The 17,271-nt window shown below is 39.2% G+C and overlaps 1 non-coding gene across 1 annotated transcript; it reads left to right on the forward strand.

The window, feature by feature from the left end:
• The first annotated feature begins 669 nt into the window (after positions 1–669).
• LOC120096796 (small nucleolar RNA SNORA48) lies at positions 670–808 on the forward strand. Its single transcript, XR_005493632.1, has one exon. It is a non-coding gene; the product is annotated as a small nucleolar RNA SNORA48 (small nucleolar RNA).
• Positions 809–17,271: the final 16,463 nt, after the last annotated feature.

A 17,271-nucleotide genomic window follows, 5' to 3' on the forward strand; every position in this document is an offset into this window, starting at 1 on the left:
ATTGCTTGCACCAAATATTCTCTCATATATCCTCTTGATTATTCCTAGTATAATCTCACTGCTCTCATCTTTCCTTGCTAACCACAGTTAAGCAGGTATTTATAGAATCTCCTTGGGTTCAAATATCCTCCTGAGCTGACATCAATGTGCAGAAATGAACATGGAGACACCAGTTATCAGGTTCTTGTCTTTCACATTGTCAGGTACATTCATCTTCTTCTGAGCAAGTCCATGGGAAATGCACAGAGCTATCAAAGATAAATGAGCGTGTAGAGCCTCTCATTGTTTTCTACCTTATTACAGTGATTATAAGTTCATCTGCTGCACAGACTTGATATTCTGGGTTTGGAGGGAAAGTATGTGCAATTATTACCATAGACTGTGTCAATTATTCATGACACTATCATTTGAGAAATGGTAATAGCTATCTGTAAGTCTAAAGGAATTGGTGCGATGTTCCAATTTTCAAGAAAAATAACAATTACTGCCTGCACTTTGTCCTTAATTGCTTGTATTTGAAAAGAAAAAATAGAATAAATATATACCTTCTTATAATTGAAAGAAAGACTGTGAAAACTGAAGATACATAAGAATCAACATTAGGCAGCCAGAGAAAGTGTGGTATCAAAAGTCTTTTAACAAACAACATAAATAAAAGACTGATATATATGCCCTGGCAATGGACAAAGAGACACCTTGGTGGTGGTGTTCTTAGATCAGTCAGAGGCAGAGAGATGCCAGCCCTTTGTTCATCCTAGTGTGATGTCTGACTTGGTGGCCAAAAGTGATTTATGCCTAGGACTTATAAAAAATCAAATCAAATCAAATCAAATCAAATCCAGGCAGCACAGTGTGGAAGAATGAGGACAGACAGATACTGGTGGACCACCATGTGACCCACAGAGCTGCCATCCAGTGCAGGGCGCAGGTGGGCCACAGACACGTGCTTGCCAACATGAATGGATGACATCACACAGTGGCCTGTGAGCTGTCATACCGGTAGGCCACCACAGTGTATGAGAATTTGGTGGTCAAATGGGAGAGAAGAGGTGAGACAACTTGTCCATTATGAAGAAAGATGAAACTAGAGACGCGAGGATACAGAAAAGTAGTCTGTTGTGTGTAGCCAACCCTGCCACCTAAGGCCATGGTGACTTCTTCACCCAAGCTATCACTGTAGGCCATGGCTGCATCTGTGGCTACACAATGGCAGGGGTCAATATTGATATCTGTGGGCTCACATTACCATTAGAGAACATGAGGATGTACCTGATCAGGTTAGGTCCTGGGGACCACCTGGATGTCCAGAGGCTGTGCAGAACAGGTCCTGCCCACACTGGATGCAGCACTCTGGAGAGCTAGCCTTGTCTCTCACTACTGACAACACTTGGGTTAGTGGGCCCTATGCCTCACCCAGTCAGCACAGTGGAGTTGGCCCTGAGAGTAAGGAGCTGCTCCAAGGTTATGAGGGTGGGAGAGCTAACCTGCTATAGGATGGCATGTGTGCAGAGGTGATGCCCCCTACTGCCCCTAACTATGTCTGGCAGTCAGTAAAGCTGTCCACAGGGTCATTAGCTTGGGAGAGATGACCTGAGTGAGAGGCGATGCCCCTCTTGCCCCTTGCCACCCACAGCAGTCAAGAGAGCCGACCCCAGGGCATAAGCTGGAGAGCTATCCCTGCCCTGTCACTGGCTATATCACTCAGAAGACTGAGCTCTGGACCTCACCTGGGCAACACGGTGAAGCTGGCACTGATGGCAAAAGTGCAGGTGAGCCAGCTCCAGGGGTATGAGAGCAAGCGGGAGTGCTGGCCCAGCTCCTCACAGGCTGCAGTAGTTAGGAGTAGAGCTACCTCTGAAGGAGTGTGTGCAGGTGAACAGGCTCCTAGAGGATGAGAGCTGGGGAGCTGATCCTGCCTCCTGCTGACGGATGCATTGGGCAGCCCAGCCAGAGCAAGGCTGGAGAGCTCACCTGGTGGTGCTAACCAGCTCTGCTATCACTCAGACCCAGACCCAGGGTGAGATGGACCACTCCTAAATCTACATCATGTGATTGGTTGGGATGTGTGAAGGGCCAGACCTGCTGACCAAAAGTAAAAGATCTCCATGACACAAGGCAACTGGGATAACTGGGAGGAGACCCGATGAGAATTCAATATTGATGGTATCAAAGAAGCCAGAACTCTTGAACCAGATTAATGACTCATTCCAATGAATATTTGCAAGGAAGGATGTCTGGACAGAGGGATCTACTGAAACACACTACAGCATCCTCAACAAGATGTTTGTTTTTGTTGTTGTTTGTTTATGTGGATGGCTTTTTAATGGGGAGGGGTTGCAAAGGGAAAGGGCAGATGTGAAGGGACAGGGAAATGAGCAGGACCAGGGTGCATGATGTGAAACTCACAAAGAATCGATACAAAAGTTTGTTTAAAAGACAGATATAAATGACTGTGACTAATATAACTGAAATGCTCATCAAGAAATAATGTAAGAGCACTGTTTGTTTTAAGTCAAAGTTACACAGGCTCTGGGAAAAAAACAAACATGATCTTTGAAAAACAAATTAGGAAAGAAGGGTGAATTGCTTCAGGACAAAGCTAACACTCCTGGTTAGAAAGCACAGACTGCATTAACTCACATTTGGACCTGAAAACCTGATTTTCCTCCCTGGGAGCCTGGGCAAGGTGAAGCCATGAATATAGTTGGACCACTCAGGACCTATAAACAAAGTGAAAAGCAAGAGAGTCCAGTGAAAGTCTTCACAGAATATAAAAAGGCAAAAAGGGAGCATTAGGCCTGTCCTGTCAAACCACAAATAGAGAGTAACAAGATCCACCGAGAGAGAAATGAAGGGGAGAAAAATGCTTGAAATGAAATTACTTCTGAGGTGATTTTACAAACTCATAATTTTGCTAAGTGCTCCTACTTCCTACGCCCTTTTGTTTTCGCAATGGTTGATGTGAAGCACCAGCTGTCACTTATGGCACATGGAAAGACTCCAGGAAGGTCCAGTGCAAGGGAATGTTGGGAGGGGTAAGGGGGGTGGATGGGGAGGGGAACACCCTTATAGAAGAAGGGGAGGGGGAGGGGAGAGGGGGCTTATGGATAGGAAACCAGGAAAGGGAATAACATTTGAAATGTAAATAAAGAAACATCCAATAAAACAAAAGAATAAAAGAAATTTCCAGATTCTTTGAACATGACTTACGAATGGCGCCAAAACGAGATTCCAAAGCTCAAAACACTAAAAAGTTAAAAGGCACGTATAATATTCTAATATAAACAGGAAGTACATTGCATCATATATGTGCTACACATACTTCATGTAAATATAAATAAATATGTGACTAATATGTGAAAAAAAAGGACTCCAGAAAGGTAGAAGTAGCCACCAAGTTATTATTCATCAACCCTGTCACTGCCTGTCTCTCACTGGAGTGTAAATGTATTAAAGAGAAAAGTGTGGGCTTGGGGTTAGTGTGTGTGTGTGTGTGTGTGTGTGTGTGTGTGTGTGTGTGTGTGTGTGCGTGCGTGCGTGCGTGTGTGTGTGTGTGTGTAATCCTACAAAATGCTATCTTAAAATGACTTCAGCACCAAAATTTACAGGCAAGATGTTAAAACTTTGACTATTCATTTTTTTTAGGATTTATTAATTTTACCTAACATTTTAATTTTTTACATAAAGTTTATTTTGATCATATTCTCCTCCATCCCCACTCCTCCAAGATATTAGCTACATAGAAACCATGGTATATGTCTTGCGTTCAAAACAGGCTAAACCTAATAAAGAATGAATACATAAACAATAAGACAATAAAACCCTACCTGTCAAAACAACAAAAGAAGCCCAAAAAGCAAAACCATAGAGCCAGTTTTATTGACCAACTCCTAGACATTGTAGGGAGTGTTTTTGATAAACTGATTTTCCATCTCTCACGATGTATTCATTGCAAATAATTTCTTAGTTAGGGTCAGGATTTTGTGTCCACTCCTTCTCTATGTTGGACTTTTGTCTGGGTTGAACTTGTACAGCTCTTGTGCATGCCCACATTCTGTCTTACGTACATTAGTCCTGTTGTGGCTGTATGACACTATTTCCTTGGAGTCATCCATCATCTCTTGCTGCTGAAATCTGTCAACCTCTTTCACATAATTTTCTGAGCCTTGAATGGAGTGATTTGGTGAAGACACCTCGTTTAGAATAGAACACCTCGAAGACTTTCACTGACCGCACATTCTCTAGCTGTAGATTTCTGTGTTAGTTACTGCCTGCTACAAGAAGAAACTTCTGATGATGGGTGAATGACGTTCTGATCTATAGCTGTAGCACTAGATCATTAGGAGTCATTTTTATGATCCGTTCCTTCAGCAGAATAGTAGCATTACCACATGACTTCTTTGACCTTAGGCTCCTGGTCAGTTTAGTCATGTTATGTATGGGTTCCATTTTATGGAGTGGTCTATAAATGCAATTAAAATGAAAAAGTAGTTCGTTACTCCTTAAACATTTGCCCCAGCATATCTTAAAGGTAGGTCACTGTTTCACATCCCATGGTTTGTATTTGGGTGATACAGATGACTGTCTCTCTTGTTTGATAGTATACAAAGTATCTCCAAGTTCCACAAACGTTAGTTAGTAGGGATGAAGCTATTCTAACTGGGCCACAGCTTGATTTCTCCATGGTCAGTGACATAAGGAAGTTCTTATCTTCAGTAACAGGTCCTTATCATCAAGTCATGGAGAGTAATAAAGACCCTTGCCAACAGTCTGTGATGTCTGGCTTGCCTTTAGGCTCCCTCTTGGTCAATGAGTCAACAGGATGTAACCCATTCCTGTCAATGGAGGTTTTAATGGTAGCATATGATGTCTATAGAGTTGGGGCACTGTCTCCCTTAATGCTGGCTCTTTATTTCAACTATTTATTTATTTTTAATTTTTAAGACAGGTTCTCTCTACATAAACTGGGGTGTATTAGAACACATTATGTGGAGCAGATGGCCTCAAACTCACAGAAATCTACCTGCATTGTCTCCCAGGTGCTAAAAATAAAGGTGTACGCCACCATCACATCTCATTCTTTGTATTATTTTATATTATAATAAAATTACATAATTTCCCCTTTCTCTTTCCTCCCTCCAAACTCTCACACATAGTTGTTTTTTTTTTCTTCCTTTTATATATCATTTCCTGCTCCCTTTTAAGATCATGGCCTCTTTTTCATTGATTGTTCTTAAATGTAAATCTAAATTGTGTGTGTGTGTGTGTGTGTGTGTGTGTGTGTGTGTGTGTGTGTGTGTGTGTGTGTACCTGCCTAAGTACACAAGTATGACCTGCTCTGTCTATATAATGTTACTTGCATTTATGTTTTCAGAGCTGCTCATTTGGTGGTGAATAACTAGTTGGTGTGTTCTTCACTGGATAAGACCCTTCCTCTTACTCTAAGCATTCTGGGGTTGAGCCCTTGTGGGCTTTTTCCAATCCATATTAGCATGTTTGTTGGTGTCATTTTGGTTCAGTTTGTATTTAAGCAGTTATTTTGGTGAGACCCAATGAGTGGAGCTGCTAACATTTCTAGAAGACACAGTCTCACAGCAAACTCTTAGAATCATTTGTGCCCCTCATTTACAGTATTCCTGAGTCTTAGTTGCAGAGGTCATTCTATAGACGCATCAATGCCTCTATAAAGTCTAAACTTCTTAAATTCAGTTTATTGTGGTTTTCTATAATGATCACTATCTGTTGCAAGGAGAACTTTCTTTGTTGAGTTGAGGACTTCACTTATCTAGGCAGATGCAGTAGTGGCATGCATTCTTTTTTGTCACCAAAAATTCTCTACTTGGACTTTAGACAAACACAAGAGGTAAATAACCCCTAGTATGGGAAACGAAGCGAAGAACCAAGAGTTGTGAAGTCCTGGATCTTAAAGGAAAACCTGTAACAGTCACCTTATTACACCAGAATAATTGCTAACGATGTTCTAAATATTTGTCTTGTGTATTATTAGAGAAATTGTTAGCACAGAGGTTAAGATGTATATAGCCATTAATAGAACTATTAAAAGTATGCTATTCAATTATTTGCAATACAGGAATTTATCCCTACCTAGGCAGTGTATTTTTACTTACTCCTGCTTTGAAGAATCTTACTTGATACTTGGCATAAATGGTTAGGGCTCTCTGGCAAGCAATTTGTGACTTTTCTCCCACATGACTATATGATAGATTTGTTTTGCATTCTCAGAAGCTTGTCTCTATGTGGGTCACCACGCTCCTCCCTTCTTGACCATCTGCTGAGAGAGTGGCCCACACAAGCCTTGCACAGTTGGAAACAGTAATGTTGCCTGCTGCCAACACAGACCAAGAGAAACCACACAAACACCAAGACAGTTTTTATCCAGTTCCTCCTCTTTCTCAATTTCTCTGTTTCATGTTCCCATGAATATGCTTGCATTCCCATCTTCACTGTAATTCAAAGAAATCCAAAGTGGCATCATCATCATCACCATCATCATCACCGTCATCATCTCCATCATCATCACCATCATCATCATCATTATTACTAATTCATTTATTTAGAAATTATTTTCCAATGTCTACTTCTAACTTATATCTCCATGACCTTTTAACTAATGTAATCAATATGGGTTTTTTCATTAAATTAATTTTAAATACATAGAAAATCAAAGTGTTATCCACTGACGAGATTGCATAAGGCACATTCTGAAGTCAACTTTGGGGATTTTAGGAGGCCTAGCAATGATACAGCCTAATTTGCTGAAATGTATAACTAAAGTCAAAGTTAACTTTAGGCAGTGCCAGGAAAATGTCTATGTTTATCTCTCACATGAATTAAGACATATAGTATTTCCCCTGCAGGCAGATAAGACTTAACTCAAATGTCTTTCAGGTGTACTTTTAAAACGTTAACTCTGGGCTTTTAAAATCTCAAGTCCCTGATACAGAATTTTTTCCTTCTCACGGAATAAGCTCTTTTTCTTCTTATAATTTCTGTAGTCTTGGCAAAAAATATTTTTTAAAAGTCTCCTGAAGAAAAACAAGACTCCTATGCTATTCTAATTATGCTCCTCTTACATCAGAACACACTCTTGAAAGAAAAAACGACAGTTTCTCCATCATGCAAGAAGATGGGATGAGCTATTGCAGCTTCAAGGAGGTCTTGATATCTCGCTTATCTCTCTCTCTCTCTCTCTCTCTCTCTCTCTCTCTCTCTCTCTCTCTCTCTCTCTCTCCCCCCCCCTCTCTCTCCACCTTCATTCTAGAAGCATAAAGCATGGAGTGTCCAAACCCCTTCACAGGTATATTTGAAGGTCAGTGTCTATCTGGACACTCAGAATTCAATTGTCTTTTTCTACCTTTGTTTTTCTTATCCACTAAGACTTAAAAAGACTTTTAAACTAGTGCTAAAGTTGAACAAGGTAGTGGATATGACACTAGTTAAAACGTCTTGTGAAAAAATAAAATGGGTTTTGAACTCTAGTATTACCTTTAAAATATCTTTGTCTGTGACGAGGGCTTACTGCAGACAGCCAGAGCACTCCTTACGCTGGCCTCACTTTGACATATGGTTCTCTGCGTGATTCCACGGCCTGGGCAGGCACCGTCCGCAAACCTCTCTGCCAGCTTGAATCAATATCATTTTGTAGCACAGACACAGCCATCATTCCTTCGTAAAAACACATTAGTCTCTTGTCTCTTCTCTTGCTATCCATGGTCTGTCTCACATATTTAGATATTTAATCGAACACTTCTGTTTTCTGTTCATACCCTTTGTCTCCCAAAGGAATTCAGCCAGGTCAGAAACTGTGTCCTCCATAGTTTAGAATTTATCATAGGTTTCAATAGCGCCAATGCAATGGCGTGGACTAAATAAATGCTAAACTGAACACTCTGAGGACAGTAACCCATTAAATGAATTTTATATTGTCCTCTAATTTAACAAAAAATTCTCATGTAGAAAGAATATAACCTTCATATCCTTGATTCTCAAAGACATTCAAGCTTTGTAAAGTTTAAATTTATAGGTTTGACAAACCAGCTATACCATAGCTGAAGGTAGGAACTCCAAGGGGGTCAAAACTGTAATATACATATACACATATGTGTGTGTGTGTGAGTGTGTGTGTGTGTGTGTGTTCATCCGAGTCTTTTGTATAAAGCAGAATGCAGTACCTCTAAGTAGACAATTCTATGACAGATCTCATAGCTTAGGGTAGGTCCCTCTCAGCACACAGAAAATAAAGACATAAAACAGCCCAAAGATAAAAGTTATTCTCACCTAAGAATAAATCATGTTTACATATTCAACATAGTTTTCATTTAATAGGAGAGAATTTATGTTTGAGAATCTTTATAGAAATCTAGTTAAAAAGCACCCTCTAGGTATTTTTTTCTAGAGAGAGATTTCACACCACTGTTGTCATCAAGATTTCACAACTAGAATGGAGGACAGACAAGTGGGGGCTTCCAAGTGACTGCAGGGGATTCCGTGTGCTGCTTCCTGCAAAGTCTTTCCATGCCTGGTCCTTCTGTCATCTCAGTTCTTTTGTTTTGATGGAGTGTACAGGACTACAGCTTCTTGGGAATGGAGGGATTTGGATGTATTATTTTTCATTCGTGGAAACTCTTAAGGCTTTCTGTGGAATAGAACCAAACATTTCATAATTGGCAGGTGTGTGCTTGCTCCATTATTGCCTCTGTCACCTGAAGGTCTCTTCTGGTTGGAGTTACTTCCTGGGAAAGACCCCACCCCTCTTCCTTCCTCTCTGCCCCTTCCCCGAACCCTTCTCTCTTCCTTTTCTGTATTTTTGTTCTGGACATTGTCTCACCAACTTATCTTTTATATCCTCTATTAAATCATTTTTTTCTGCAGATACAACTATTTTTAAGCTTCCAGGGTTTTATTTTTCATTCCTTAATTCTCGAAGTTAGTTTCCATTCTTGAAGTTAGACCTCATTTTGGAGGTTTGGTTTGGTTAATTGAGGTTGATTGCTTGTTTTTGTTTTGAGTGGGTAGATTTCTTTCCTTTCATTTGCTTCTTTGTTTTTGTGTTCTTTGTTTTTGCATTTATCTTCCCACAGGCATGAGTTCCTTTATTTTTTTCACCCAGCTCTATTCATCCTGTATCTTTTTGATAATTTCCATCTAACTCACTGTGGTCACTGTCATTAACAAGACACTCTTCTTTGTTCATTTACAGATTTCTCTTCTTAAGTACAAATCATGAAAGAATGCTTTCAAGACATTTTCCATTTAATATTTGTATATTATATATGCAAAGTCCTCTTGTATACTTTGATTGTAAGTATATCTCTTCTACTAAGTCACACAATATAAATGCAATGGAAATAGCTCTATATTCCTTCGAGTATAACATGAAGTATAAAGTCCTCATATGTTACATCTGTATGCTCTTGTTCAAAAATTTTAATCCTCACTCGGTTAGACTACATCTGAGATTCTTGGATAGGAGGACTTAATATAATTAGTATGCTCAACTATGAGAAACTTCAAAGCCCTACATTCAGGTTAGCAGTAAATTTTGTTTCAAACAGAAATTTTCAACAAACAAAACGTTCTAGAATGGAAATTAGAATGTGGGCATTTTAGTTTTTAATCCAATGCCTTGTTCCAGCACTTCTTCCTGCATAGTTCTACTGCCCATCCTGTCAGAGACTGGAAGAAACAGGATATTTTGTAGGGTGTGTGAATAGTTTCTGAACTGGGGTTCTTTAAATCAAAGATATTTGAAACTTTGCCCCTCCTTGTAAATTTTTATGATATTGAAAACATATTTGGGTACATTCTTGAAATGAAAATGCATGCTTTCATTATAATCAGCAACAAGCATCTTCCCCAAAATGTTTACTAAACCACAGAGACATTATTCTGGAATTCACAAGGAAGACTTTTGGGGTTAGGATTCAAGATCCTCCTTCTCCCCAAACCTCACTTTCCACACACAAAAAAAGCCTTCATAGAGATGGACAGATCACTTCTTTATTCTAAAAAATAAAAATAAATATAAAATTTTCAAAGTAGTAGAAAATCCAGAAACATAAAGCAAAATCTTGGTTATTTTATTAATGCTGACTTTGATAAACTGATACTTTCCTCTGAAATGTTATGCATCTGCTACATAATTTCCACAGTAGTTCCCTAGTAATCAACTGATAAGCAAACTTTGCACTCGTTGGATAGTTTTGGTGCCTCTGTTTCTGAGCAAAGTCATGATATTTATTCTGTTTTTATACTAGTAGAAAATCACTTAAACAATGAAAGATAAATGAATGTTTAAATGGCCCATGATGAGTAATTTGTGATGGACTCACTTCTAGAAATTCACTGGTCTAATGGTGATACCTAGCTCCATATTGGGTCTCATAGATCCATTGGATCTGCCATGTCAGTGGCATGATGAAATCCAAATGGTTATGTTTTATGCCTACAAAGTTTGTCCTTCTAATTTATGACCTGAGTAAATCACAAAAGGAAACACCTCGTATTGTACTTACTGACAAGATGGCATTAAGGACACCCAGAGAACAGAACAATATGTAATTGCAAAATGTTCAGGCATGGTGCAAAATTGATAAAAGAAATGTATTTGTCTAGAAACTTTATGGCATTATAAGGTCCTTTCTTCTTTTTTATTTTCACACACACCAAAAATTAATTATGAGATTCTATATTTGGAAACTTAAATTGTATGAATTTTTCTAGTACCAGCCTCTTCTGCACTTACAAAAATCTAGTACACTTACAGAAATCTTCGATAATTATTTATTAAATTTATATCATGTGTGAGATGCTCGCTTAACACGGGTATAGATATCAAAAAGACACAAAATATTATAGGAAATCTCTGTCTTCTAGACTGAAAGGAAAATATTGTAGCCCTGGAATAAAACAAATGACAGTAAACAAATACAGAAATGGATTATGTCAGATAAAGAAAAATTGTTATGTGTAATAGTGAAGAAGAAATTGAAGAAAATGGAAGAAGAAGGGCATTCAAGGCAAGAAAGCAGCATGAGTCAAGACATGGATATTAAAATAAAGCCTTGGAGCTTTCTAAGCATTACACAGGTAGTAAGACAGGATATTGGAGATAGAATTTTTATGCAGCTCTATGAAAGTTGTGGAGCTGGTTTACACAAGTCTCCTGCATTGTACAATGGTGCATGCATTTGCACATGAATGGTTCAGAAACCAAGTAAGTTCTGAGGGTGAGAACAATAAGACCAAAAATGTCCCAAATGTTAACTCTGCGACATAAGAAACAATATGCTGACAATACAGAGTAACCAGTGCCTTGAGCCATCTGCTTAATCACCCACTCATTCATAAAGTATTTATTGAAGGCTTTTTTATACATTTGTGATGGAATCATATTCAATCAGGCCCACTGTAAGTTGAAAATACTTACGATACACATAACCTACTGAGCATCATAGAGTTCATCCACAGCGCAGACAGACTACCATGATTTTGCTACCATTGTGGATATGTCAATAATCTGTGAGAGAGAAAAATTCAAAGTACACTTTGCACTGAATCTCTCTTGTCTTCACAGCTTGCTTTCAAAGCCCAGGAGTGAGCTTAGATTAGGGCACAGGTGAGTCAAGCACACTCTCCTATGAGCAACACCCAGCTTAACAGAAAACCTGATGAATACATTGTGGTAGATAATTGAAGCGATGGAATAAAAATAAAATCAATAGGAACTGATAAGAGGAATTGTCATGCTGGTTTAGAATACATGAACCACTTTCTTCAGAGTTAGCCTGGAACTTGTGAAAACGTAAATTCCCATTCTCCGCCTCAACTCAATGATCTAGACGATAGGATTTTCCAAAAGTGGGATTTGCGATTTTGTCTCTCTCCCTCTCTAGCTCTCTCCCTCTCTCCCTCTCTCCCTCTCTTCCTCTGTTCCTCTCTCCCTTTCCCTCCTCCTCTCTCTCCCCGCCCTGTGTGTGTATGTGTTTGTGCTTTGTACATATATGTATATGCATCTGTGAGTGTCTGTGTGACTCTATCTGTGTGGGAGGGTCTGTGTGCGTCATCCCCTTTCTCTCTCTCTCTCTCTCTCTCTCTCTCTCTCTCTCTCTCTCTCTCTCTCTTGTGTGTGTGTGTGTGTGTGTGTGTGTGTGTGTGTGTGTGTGTGTGTTCCTGTAGTATATTAGGGTCTTGCCACTACAGTTGTATGGTAGTGGAGAAGGAATTGTAGACTGATAATGAAATTGCCGTTTAATCAGAGAATGGCCTAAATTGAGAAGAATGGTCTGTTAGAAGGCGGTGTGCTGTGCAGTAATCGCCCATGAATGAGTAAGCATAGGGTAACAGCACCTGAGGCAATCTTAGCCAAGTAGAAGTTTGAAAACCCTGGAGAGAAGACTAGGTGCTAAACTGAAAGCATGTTGAGCAGTTAAAGAACACCTGGGCAGTGAGAGGAGCAAACATGGGGATTTTAAAAGGCTTTTAGGACGCAGTATCAATAAGACAGCATGTGATTCATCTTAATGATGACTATGCAGTCTGTTGCCAAATAATAACTTAATATATGAGATAAACAAATTCATGGAAGAATTTAACAATTTATAATGTCTGAATTTATTACTCTTTCTCACATAAAAAATACATTTTACATTCCACATGAAGATTTGTTAGGAATAAATCAGCAAATGCAGAATTTGAAGGTCTATGACATATGTAAAAAATATATTTTAAGTTGGTTCAAACAAATTAAATGAAAGTGAAGCCTAGTGCAGATGTGCCCAGATGTAGCGCCGGTTAGAAAACTGAATTCGAGGGTGGAGATTATGACTGCCATGTTTCAAACCATATGCTACTCCAGTAGCATGGATAGTTTTTATACTAACTATTTGAGTTCTTAGAATTAATGTAATAGCAAACATGGAAAGAAAATTAACAAGAAAGCTCATGACCATATAAGATTCTTCATTAATTCCAATATTCAACTATGTAATTTTAGACTACAGAGAGTTAGACTATATGGCTTCTGATGATCACCTGAAAACAATTGTTTGACAAGTTAAGAAAGGCTTCCTTAGAAAAACAACCTTGAAAGTATCTTGTTTTTCCACACCCCAATTGAGCTTGCCACTCCCAGCTGAGCTTATAAATGCTGGCTCCAAACTCATTCTTTCGTATGCCACACTTAGTGGACTTCTCTATGCTAGCAGCTCTATGTTACTCCTAATGGCAAATCTCTTTTTTTGACCTTTGGTATGACGTATCCTCTTACAGAATAGTTCTCCTTTTAACTTCGATTTCATACTAGTAATTATTTGATATTAAAAATATCAAGTATGACCTCATGGTAATTAACAATTCTGAGTAGCGATATACAATATCTCTAGCAAAATTCAGTTTATATTCCATATTTTAAATAGAAACTGATAATCTTAGTAACCCTTTCTTTAACAAAGCTCACAGTCATACTGTGTTACAGCTATCCAATGCGTAATCAATCCCTTTTTATCAAACCTATACATAAACAGTTTTAGCCATAATTGTCTCTTTCCACAGTCATAAGGTGTTTCTGTCTGAAGACATTCTATACAGTGTGAGGGATAATACTTTGATCAAAATAAATAAACTTTGGTGTTATAATATCAGACACCCACTCTCTGTAGCTCAGACTTTCAAAGTAGGTCAGATGCCAAGAATCAATATCTGAGCAGCTGTGCCTTTTTGAAACCAAGACGAGAAACATGACTGAGTTTTGCTCTGTGGCTTAGGGATTTGCTTCCCTCTCCCAACCAGACAGCTAAAGACTGCCTGGGCCTCTCATTTGGGCAAATTGCTTCACTCCCTGACTCTACCCAGACATTAACAACTCACTGCCGTGCCTGCTTCTAAACCATTTTCGTAGACACATCTGTGGAACCCTCAGTCTCTATGGAGCTGTCGGCCCTATGATTTTTCTTTAAGTAATTACTCATCCAGCATCTGTCTACCACAAGAATGGTCATGGAGATGGGGCCAGTTCAACTTATCAGTTGACCAATGCAATGCTTAGTCTACTGTCCACCACGATGTATGCATCAAATACTTGTTACATGAAAGGAGCAATATTAAAGGGGGCAGAGAGTAAAGCAATTGCCCCCCTTCAGCAGTATCTATAAACCAGTCAATTGTCCCTGAGCATTTAGCTTCTTCCTATCAGTCTGCATATTTAATTTCACCACATTTTTTTCCTGAGCTGAGACTCTAAATGAAAGGTATCTGGGGAAATATTCACAAAAGGTTGATTGTGACTTACAATTATTAATAACCGAGAGCTTTTGTGACAGAAGATGCAGTACCTTTTCTGAAGCTTGAGAAGACATTTAATTCTAAGAAGTGTCTTCCTAATAAATCAGGGCTTCAACAAAGTTAATTAACTGGAAAACATGTGACTTGCAAAACCCCATTAAGCCTCTCCTAGATTAAATACTGATGAGAAGCTGCCCTGAAACATGCATTTAATCTCTGACTTTGCATTCAATACTTTGGAACAGAAAATTTGCCACAGCTGGAACCACCTGGGTGCACAGCGATAAGGAAGATGTTAGAACAAATTCTCAGACAAATGGATATGAGCTCCTGTCAAGGATTTATTTCAAATGCACTCTGGAGAAAGACTTAAAACAGCCTTCTTAATGATAGTAATTCAGGAGAGATTTCATTCTAGGAGCGATTTTTTAAAAAGGAGGAGAAGGAATTGGATTAGGATAATTCCGAAAGGTTGAAGATGTTTAAAGCTCAGTATAGTTTGCCCTTCACATATAGAAAATTGGTTTGTTACTAAGCTAGGTTCTCATAAACTTGTTAATCCATTTAAACTTAACAGAAAGTTAGCCAATAATTTTACCATAAAACTTACTTTGAAAAAGATCCTGTGACTAATATTATACAGAAAAAATAATCGGTATTCCAATGTGATGCCTATATAAAATATAGAAGTGTAAATATATAACAATGTATATGAAGATGAATAACTTTAGAAAGACCATAACCTGAACACCCATCCTCCTTTACTATCACAAGAAGTGAAATAAAACTGGGTTAGAGTCAGTTCTTTATCTCTCACTACCTATCTGTCCCTCAATTTCCCCCAGTGACATCAGCCATTACCATAAGGATGTGAGAAAGCCCAGGGCTCTGGGAACCTTTGTCCTGGCTCCGTAGCTCACTGTGCCTCCATTTTTTCTCAAGTATGTAGATATAGAAATGCAACCCCATAAGAACAACAATATCAGTCAACCAGACACCCAGAGCTCCCAGGCGCTAAACCACCCACCAAAGAGTACACATGGAGCAACCCTTGGCTCCAGCTGCACATGTAGCAGAGGACGGCTTGTGGGATATCAATGGGAGGGGAACTCCTTGGTCCTGTGAAGGCTCGATGCCCCAGTGAAGGGGAATGCCAGAGCAGGAAGGAGGGAGGAAGGGCTTGGATGGATGAGAGGGGGAGCACCCTCATAGAAGCAGGGGCGGAGGGCATGGGATAGGGGGTTTTCAGAGGGGAAACCTGGAGAGAGGATAGCATTTGAAAAGAAAAATTAAAAAAAAAATCAATAAGAGGAAAAAAAGAAACTATTCAAAGAAATTATGTAAATTAAATTATTTTCACAGAAAGGTGTCTTAACTTGCTTTCTATTTTCAATAAAATTTATTGGTTTCTACTTCCCAAGACCTCTTGAAGAGGTACAATGAAAACCCAAACAAGTTCTAGTCCCAGCTGTGTTACTAACCACTCCTTTAAGGCTGTCTTTCACAGTCTCTTCTCAGCGGAACAGAATTCTGCTTTGTTCTGTTAGTATTCTGAAACTGTGTAGCCCAACCTGCTCTTAAAACTGTCAATTTTCCTTCCTTGGTCTGCTAATATTACAGACACACACGGTCACGTACCACAGATCAGTATTCAGAAGTCAAATACTTCTTCTAGCTCTCTGGTTGGTATCTCAATATTTAATAGTAAAAGTTAAAGATTTACTTCCATTGGTTCTATCTTGGAAAGAGGAACATAAAGACTAGATGCCAGAATGTATTCCTTTTTCCTAAATCTCCCTCAACTTTCCCCATAACATCAGTCATCACCATGAGGATTTGGGGGAGCCCAGGGCTCTGGGAATCTTTGTCCTGGCTCCAAAACTCATTTGGCCTTCATTTTTCTCAACTACACAGACACCGAATGTCCTCAATTTTATAAGAAATTCAGAGAAAATATTGTAATAGGTAAATTTAATATCTTACCAATATAAAAAGGTAACTCAATGGTAGACCTAGTTTTGGGAGCCAGGTGTCCATTTTTTTCTTCACGTTATGATTTTATTGTATAAAAGAACTGTAGCAGATGACTCAAGGAACAACGAATAAAAAACGAAGCACAGAAAAGAACCAGAAAAAAATACATCATCATTCAAGATCTCAAAAGGAAAAAATATGTGGGACAAATTCACAGTAATTTTGTAAAATAAGAACAAAGCTACTTGGGGAGCTGACCTTGAGCCAAGCACAATGCTGAGTATTATGCATGGATCTTTATTTCTTTTTTTTTTTCATTTTTTTTTATTAACTTGAGTATTTCTTATATACATTTCGAGTGTTATTCCCTTTCCCGGTTTCCGGGCAAACATCCCCCCCCCCCTCCCCTTCCTTATGGGTGTTCCCCTCCCAACCCTCCCCCCATTGCCGCCCTCCCCCCATAGACTAGTTCACTGGGGGTTCAGTCTTAGCAGGACCCAGGGCTTCCCCTTCCACTGGTGCTCTTACTAGGATATTCATTGCTACCTATGGGGTCAGAGAACAGGGTCAGTCCATGTATAGTCTTTAGGTAGTGGCTTAGTCCCTGGAAGCTCTGGTTGCTTGGCATTGTTGTACTTTTGGGGTCTCGAGCCCCTTCAAGCTCTTCCAGTTCTTTCTCTGATTCCTTCAATAGGGGACCTATTCTCAGTTCAGTGGTTTGCTGCTGGCATTCGCCTCTGTATTTGCTGTATTCTGGCTGTGTCTCTCAGGAGAGATCTACATCCGGCTCCTGTCGGTCTGCACTAATTTGCTTCATCCATCTTGTCTAATTGGGTGGCTCTATATGTATGGGCCACATGTGGGGCAGGCTCTGAATGGGTGTTCCTTCAGTCTCTGTTTTAATCTTTGCCTCTCCCTTCCCTGCCAAGGGTATTCTTTTTCCTCATTTAAAGAAGGAGTGAAGCATTCACATTTTGATCATCCGTCTTGAGTTTC

The sequence above is a fragment of the Rattus norvegicus genome, chromosome 14 (assembly GCF_036323735.1).
Source record: "Rattus norvegicus strain BN/NHsdMcwi chromosome 14, GRCr8, whole genome shotgun sequence".
Taxonomy (NCBI): Eukaryota; Metazoa; Chordata; class Mammalia; order Rodentia; family Muridae; genus Rattus; species Rattus norvegicus.